The 7,076-nt window shown below is 44.1% G+C and overlaps 1 pseudogene; it reads left to right on the top strand.

Moving 5' to 3' along the window:
- The first annotated feature begins 1,198 nt into the window (after positions 1-1,198).
- LOC147965156 (uncharacterized) lies at positions 1,199-4,252 on the top strand (annotated as a pseudogene).
- Positions 4,253-7,076: the final 2,824 nt, after the last annotated feature.

Raw genomic sequence — 7,076 nt, 5'->3', positions numbered from 1 at the left:
GCGAATTTCCGAGGAGCTCTGCAACAACTCCCAAAGTTGACTGCTTATTCACCCAAGGAAGCCATGCAAACCTGCTTACTTTTGAAACCATTTTCACACCTAGCTAAGGGGGGTTGTCCCTGCTATAAAACCCCATCTCCCCCATCCTCTAGAGGACCTTTTGTCAAACCATTCAGCTACAAGCTTATGCAGCAAGACTACTAGAGAGATCCGAGAGATTTTGCTACCTTTTCTCTTGTGAGTTCATTCGGATTCGCGAGAAGGAGCCTCTGGTTCCTCCTAGTTCGTTCTCTACGGTTCCGGCCGTTTTGTGTGGATTAGTCCCGGTTTGTGGTTCTGCGATTGTTCGGACAGTGGTTGGAGTTCTTGTAGCTTCGGTCAGCCATCCCCAACGTACGGGTTGCATCCAACCTTGGCAGGTATAAAGCTAGTTATCCCGACTGCTTGCAGCTAGTTATCCCTCCCGAGTCGATCCTACGACGTGAATATCGGGCCACCCTCGGGCGTGAACTCGTTCAATGGGTTCCCACCTATCATCTGGCATCAGAGCCTTCGTTGACATGGTAGGATCTGTTATCCAAGTTTATCTTGCTATCATCCCTTTAGATCGAGTGTTTTTCATGCTATATTTTCTGTCCTAGAAGTCCAAAGCCCCACCAAAAATAAATCCAAGCCTTGTTGGTGCTGAGATCTTGTTGTTGCATACCTTTCATGTTCTTCATCTTTTAGATCTACACCAAGTTCATCTTCATAGTTGTTTTCAGATTTTGTTTTTGTGCTTTGGAAAAAGAGAGAGAAAAAAAGTGGCAAAAAATCAAAGAGAGAAAAAAAGAGAGTGGAAAAAAAGTTAAGAGAGAAAAAGAAAGTGTTGTGCAAGATCCAAAAGTTTCAGCTTGGTAGAAAAAAAAATCAGAAGCTTGTGTGTTGTGTGTTTTTCAATCTTGGTGCAAAGGTGCAGCATATCTATCCCCATATTTTCTTGGTTTGCATCAACTTGATTTCAGCACAAGCCCCTTTTTGTTTACCCCACCGAGCTCCACGAAAAACCGAATCTAGTTCTTTGATCCCTGTCTTTCAATCGCTTTAACACATCCGGGAGAAGCACAATCTGATGTCAACTCATAAGAACTTTGGTGAGTAAGAGGTGAGGTTGTGTGATTCCACAAAATTATCCTATTCCACTTTTGGCCTTACTAACATGGCAGGGTCTAGATCGAGTGTTCATGGAGAAAACCATGGGGAAGAAGATGCCCCGGTCACACGTGCCGAGCTGCAGCGACTCGAGAACAACTTACTCCAAGCCATGGAAAGGATGCTTCATGAGCGTCCTCTAGCAGGTGGTGATAGGGTTCGACACCGACAACACCCTATTGATCCACTTGAGGAAGTTGGCGATGAGAATTCTGTGCATGCTGCTGTTGATGGTGACTTGGAGGATGATAACAACAGCCATGGTGGACATGTGGCTGCTGCTCGTGGGCATGGTGCTGCTGCTCATGGAGGGCAGCGAGGAGGACAACTTCGAGGGCGAGGCCATGGTCCTCGTGGGCACTACTATGACACTCATGAGCGTGTTGCTCGTGGTCATGGAGATGGTTTTGATGATTATGATGGTGTCCCATACCGTCGTGCTGCTAAAGATGGGCGTCGTGCAGAACATCATGATTGAGATGACATGGCAAGAATCAAGTTGCACGTCCCCAAGTTCACAGGAAAGGAAGACCCCGATGCATATTTTGATTGGGAAGAGCAGTGTGATCAGATTTTTTGTATCCATAACCTTGCTGATCCAAAGAGAGTCAACCTTGCTTGTGTTGAGTTTTCTGGTTACGCACTCACTAGGTGGAACCAACTCCAAGAAAATCAGCTGCTGCTAGGCCGTGACCACATTGACACTTGGGAAGAGATGAAACAAGCCATGAGGCGAAGGTTTGTTCCGTCGCAATATCAAAGAGATCTCCGAAATAGATTGCAGCGCCTCAGCCAAGGTACACGCACGGTGGATGAGTCCTATAAAGAGATGGAATTGTTGCTGGTTCGTTCTCGTATTCATGAAGATGAGGAGTCAAATATGGCAAGATTTCTGCATGGTCTCAACAATGAAATTTCAGATTTTGTGGAGATGTTTCCCTATAACACTCTACAAGATATTTTGGAGCAAGCAAAGCGCACGGAGAGGAAGGTGCAGCGGGGTGGTCATGGACGGATATCTCATAGCCGCACCACAACACCATGGCAAAGGTCGCAGCCAAGTGCCTCTCATGGTGGTTCTCAGTTTCAGCATACTTCACACCCTACCACCACCCGGCGAACAACGGCTTCATCGGCATCATCACCGTCTCCTAGGAATGTTGACAAGCGTGCTCCTTCTGCTGCTGGAAGTACTTCTAACCCCACGGCTGTACCATCGTCTCGAAGCCGAGATATTGAGTGTTGAAAGTGCAAAGGGCATGGTCACATTTCTTCTGAATGTCGAAACAAGAAAGTTCTCTTTGTGAATGAACAAGGTGAATGGGAATCTGAGAGTGAGCATGAAGACAATGGAGCATTGGGTGATCATGAGGATGAAGAGGACGAGAAGAGTGATTGTGATATTCAGGCCGACATGGGAGATTGCTTTGTTTCTCGTCGTGTGCTTAGTGTTAATGCAGCTAGAGAATAGAAAGGGTAGCAACATAATATTTTTCACACTCGTGGCACCATCAAGGACAAGGTTTGCAGAATTGTTGTTGACAATGGAAGTTGCAACAACATTGCAAGTTCAGATTTGGTAGAGAAGTTGGGACTGAAACAAAGAAGGCACCCAAGTCCATATAAGATGCAATGGCTCAATGATTGTGGTACACTTTGAGTAAGCAACATTGTCACCGTTCAGTTTTCCATTGGGAAGTACATATATCAAGTGGAATGTGACGTGGTGCCAATGCAAGCATGCCAATTGCTGTTGGGAAGACCTTGATTGTATGATCATGATGTGCAAATCAGCGGCCGTACTAATCGTCTATCATTCCAATACGAGGGAGAGCGCATGTCTTTGCTCCCTATGACACCCAAAGAAATATTGATGGATGATCTGAAAAAGAAAGAAAGAGTGAGCGAGAAACACTTGAGTGACGTCCACCAACATAGTGAGCGAGCGAATCCAAAGCCAAATAAAACAGCACAGCTTAAATTGACCAAGACATGGGAAAAACAGGGATTAGTTATGATGGCTAGGAAAAGGGACATGAGAGAGTTGAGAGAACCCAGTTCCGTGTTCTTTGTACTTTTGTACAAGGACAATTTTCTTTCTACTAATGAATTAACCTCCACCACTCCTAGTGTTGTTGCTGAAATGTTGCAGGGGTATGAAGATGTGTTCCCCGAGAAGATACCACGAGGGCTGCCACCACAAAGAGGCATTGAGCACCAAATTGATTTGGTACCAGGAGCCCCATTGCCGAACCGACCACCATACCACACAAACCCAGAGGAAACCAATGAGATTCAACGACAAGTTGAAGGCCTACTAAACAAAGGTTATGTAAGGGAAAGTATCTCCCCTTGTATTGTACCCGTTCTTTTAGTACCAAAGAAATATGGATCTTCCCGAATGTGTTGTGATTGTAGGCCTATTAACAACATCACCGTGAGGTATAGGCACCCAATACCAAGGCTTGATGATATGCTTGATGAACTTAGTGGTGACACCATCTTTTCTAAAATTGACTTGCGAAGTGGCTACCACCAAATAAGAATGAGAGAGGGTGATGAATGGAAAACTACTTTCAAAACAAAATCTGGTTAGATATGCCATTTGGATTGACAAATGCACCTAGTACCTTCATGAGATTGATGAATCATGTGCTTAGAATGTTCATTGGCAAGTTTGTCGTTGTTTACTTTGATGACATGCTGAGTTATAGTAAAACTATGGATGAACATGTTGAACACATTCGGTGTGTGCTTGCTGTTCTAAGAGAGGAGAAATTATATGCTAACAAGGAGAAGTACACAAAAAGTTGTGTTTCTTGGCTTTGTTGTTTTAGGTCAAGGTGTGGAGGTAGATGAGGAGAAGGTCAAGGCCATCCGTGAGTGGATGCCTCCACAAAATGTAAGCCAAGTATGAAGCTTTCTTGGCCTTGCTGGTTTCTACCGTCAGTTTGGGAAGAACTTCAGCACCATTGCTGCCCCAATGAATGAGCTAACCAAGAAATATGTTCCCTTCAAGTGGGCAAATGCACAAGAGAAGGCCTTCCAAGAGCTAAAATAAAATTGACATCTACACCATTGCTTGCACTACCCAACTTTGGTAAGACTTTTGAGATTGAATGTGATGCACGTGATGTGGGCATTGGAGGCGTACTAATGCAAGAAGGTAGGCCTATTGCATATTTTAGTGAGAAGCTAAGTGGTCCAACTCTAAATTATTCAGTTTATGACAAAGAATTATATGCACTTGTGAAATCTTTAGAAACATGGCAACATTATTTGTGGCCTAAAGAATTTGTGATACATTCTGACCATGAATCTTTAAAGCACCTTAGGGGTCAACAAAAACTGAACCGTAGACATGCAAAATGGAGTTAATTCATAGAATCTTTTCCCTATATTGTCAAGTACAAGAACGGAAAAGATAATGTTGTTGCCGATGCTTTGTCTAGACGCCATATTTTACTCTCACAACTTGATACTAAAATTCTTGGGCTGCGAAGCATCAAAGAATTGTATGCCAATGACCCATATTTTGCTGAACCACACTCAAAGTGTAGTGAGGGGAAAGGTTGGGAAAAGTTTCACTTGCATGATGGATTCTTGTTTCGAGCTAACAAATTGTGCATCCCAGATTGCTCTGTTCATTTGTTGCTTTTGCAGGAGGCTCATGCTGGTGGTCTCATGGGACATTTTGGAGCAAAAAAAACTAAGAGTGTGCTGATTGAACATTTCTTTTGGGCAAGGATGAGGCGTGATGTTGAGCGCTACATACTACTTTGTGAGATTTTCCGCAAAGCTAAGTCACGTTTAAACCCTCATGGACTTTATACGCCCTTATCCATTCCTGGTACACCTTGGGAAGATATTTCTATGGATTTTGTTCTTGGATTACCACACACTAAGAGGGGGAGTGATTCTGTTTTTGTGGTGGCTGGTAGGTTTAGCAAGATGGCTCATTTTATCCCGTGTCATAAGAGCGATGATGCTTCACACATTGCTGATTTGTTTTTCAGGGAAATCGTACGGCTACATGGAGTACCACGCACTATTGTTTCAGATCATGACACCAAGTTTCTGAGCTATTTTTGGAAAACGTTGTGGGCAAAGCTAGGGACAAAGCTTCTCTTTTCCATTACATGTCACCCACAAATGGATGGACAAACTGAAGTTGTCAACGGCACGCTATCCATGATGCTGAGAGCAGTTTTAAAGAAAAATTTGAAGATGTGGGAAGAATGTCTCCCCCACGTGGAGTTTGCATACAACAGGGCAGTACATTCGACCACTAATTTTTCTTCTTTTGAAATTGTTTATGGTTTCAAACCTGCTGCTCCCATAGATCTTTTGCCTTTACCATTGCAGGAGCGAAGCAATCTTGATGCAAGTAAGTGTGCTGACTTCGTGAAGAAAATTCATGAGAAGACCAAGGAAAATATTTAGAAGATGACTGAACAATATGCAAAACGAGCAGACAAGGGAAGAAAGAAGGTGTTGTTTGGAGAAGGTGATCTTGTGTGGGTACACCTGCGGAAGGATCGTTTCCCAGATCAACGCAAATGCAAGTTGCAGCCACATGGAGATGGTCCATTCAAAGTTCTTGCGAAGATCAATGACAATGCCTACAAGATTGACCTTCCGATGGATTATGGTGTTAGTCCAATTTTGAATGTGTCCGACCTCTCTCCATACTTTGGACCATCAGAGTCGAGGACGACTCCTCTTCAAGAGGGGGAGGATGATGAGGACACCACAACCATCAACAAGTCTCCAACAATTATAGGTCCAATCACAAGAAGTCGCGCCAAACAAATAAGTGACCAGGTGAACGCTAACTTAAGTTTACCTTGTAACCTTGATGACACAACTATGATTTCATCTCCATTGTTGTTGCTTGAACTTAGGTATAACATGGAAGCAATCCAACAACCTATGAGCTCTTGAAGGAACCGCTTTGGAGGAACAAGTTTGGAGAAAACAAGTTTCAAGTGAAGCTGATGCTGTCAGTTTTTACCTCTGATGTTTTGGTGTGGCACACCCATATGATGAAGAGGCGGAGCCATAGGGGTACATCAACAGAAGCTACATCAAATTATCTTTCCAATGCAAAAAACCTCACATCATTTGGAGTTGTGAGTCAAAAGTTCTAGTCATTCTCGTGGAAGGTGTCCAGGCTGTTATGACTTCGCGAATTTCCGAGGAGCTCTGCAACAACTCCCAAAGTTGACTGCTTATTCATCCAAGGAAGCCATGGAAACCTCCTTACTTTTGAAACCATTTTCACACCTAGCTAAGGGGGGTTGTCCCTGCTATAAAACCCCATCTCCCCCATCCTCTAGAGGACCTTTTGTCAAACCATTCAGCTACAAGCTTATGCAGCAAGAATACTAGAGTGATCCGAGAGATCTTGCTACCTTTGCTCTTGTGAGTTCATTCGGATTCGCGAGAAGGAGCCTCTGGTTCCCCCTAGTTCGTGCTCTACGGTTCCGGCCGTTTTGTGTGGATTAGTCCCGGTTTGTGGTTCTGCGATTGTTCGGACAGCGGTTGGAGTTCTTGTAGCTTGGGTCAGCCATCCCCAACGTACGGGTTGCATCCAACCTTGGAAGGTATAAAGCTAGTTATCCTGGCTGCTTGCAGCTAGTTATCCCTCCCGATTCGATCCTATGACGTGAATATCGGGCCACCCTCGGGCGTGAACTCGTTCAACGGGTTCCCACCTATCAGCAGGGGCTGTTATTGATTGCACCAAAGGCAATGTCACTTTTCATGTTAATGGTAATGAGCATACGGTACACTTTCCGAGGAAACAACCTCAAGTCCACAGTATAAATTCTATTGGAAAAATTTCAACAATCACTATTGGAGGTTTTAAATTTCCTCTTCGT

Source organism: Triticum urartu, chromosome 6A (assembly GCF_056163025.1).
Source record: "Triticum urartu cultivar PI428250 chromosome 6A, HENAU_Tu73, whole genome shotgun sequence".
Classification (NCBI taxonomy): domain Eukaryota; kingdom Viridiplantae; phylum Streptophyta; class Magnoliopsida; order Poales; family Poaceae; genus Triticum; species Triticum urartu.
This window is presented reverse-complemented; position numbering and strand designations above follow the sequence as displayed.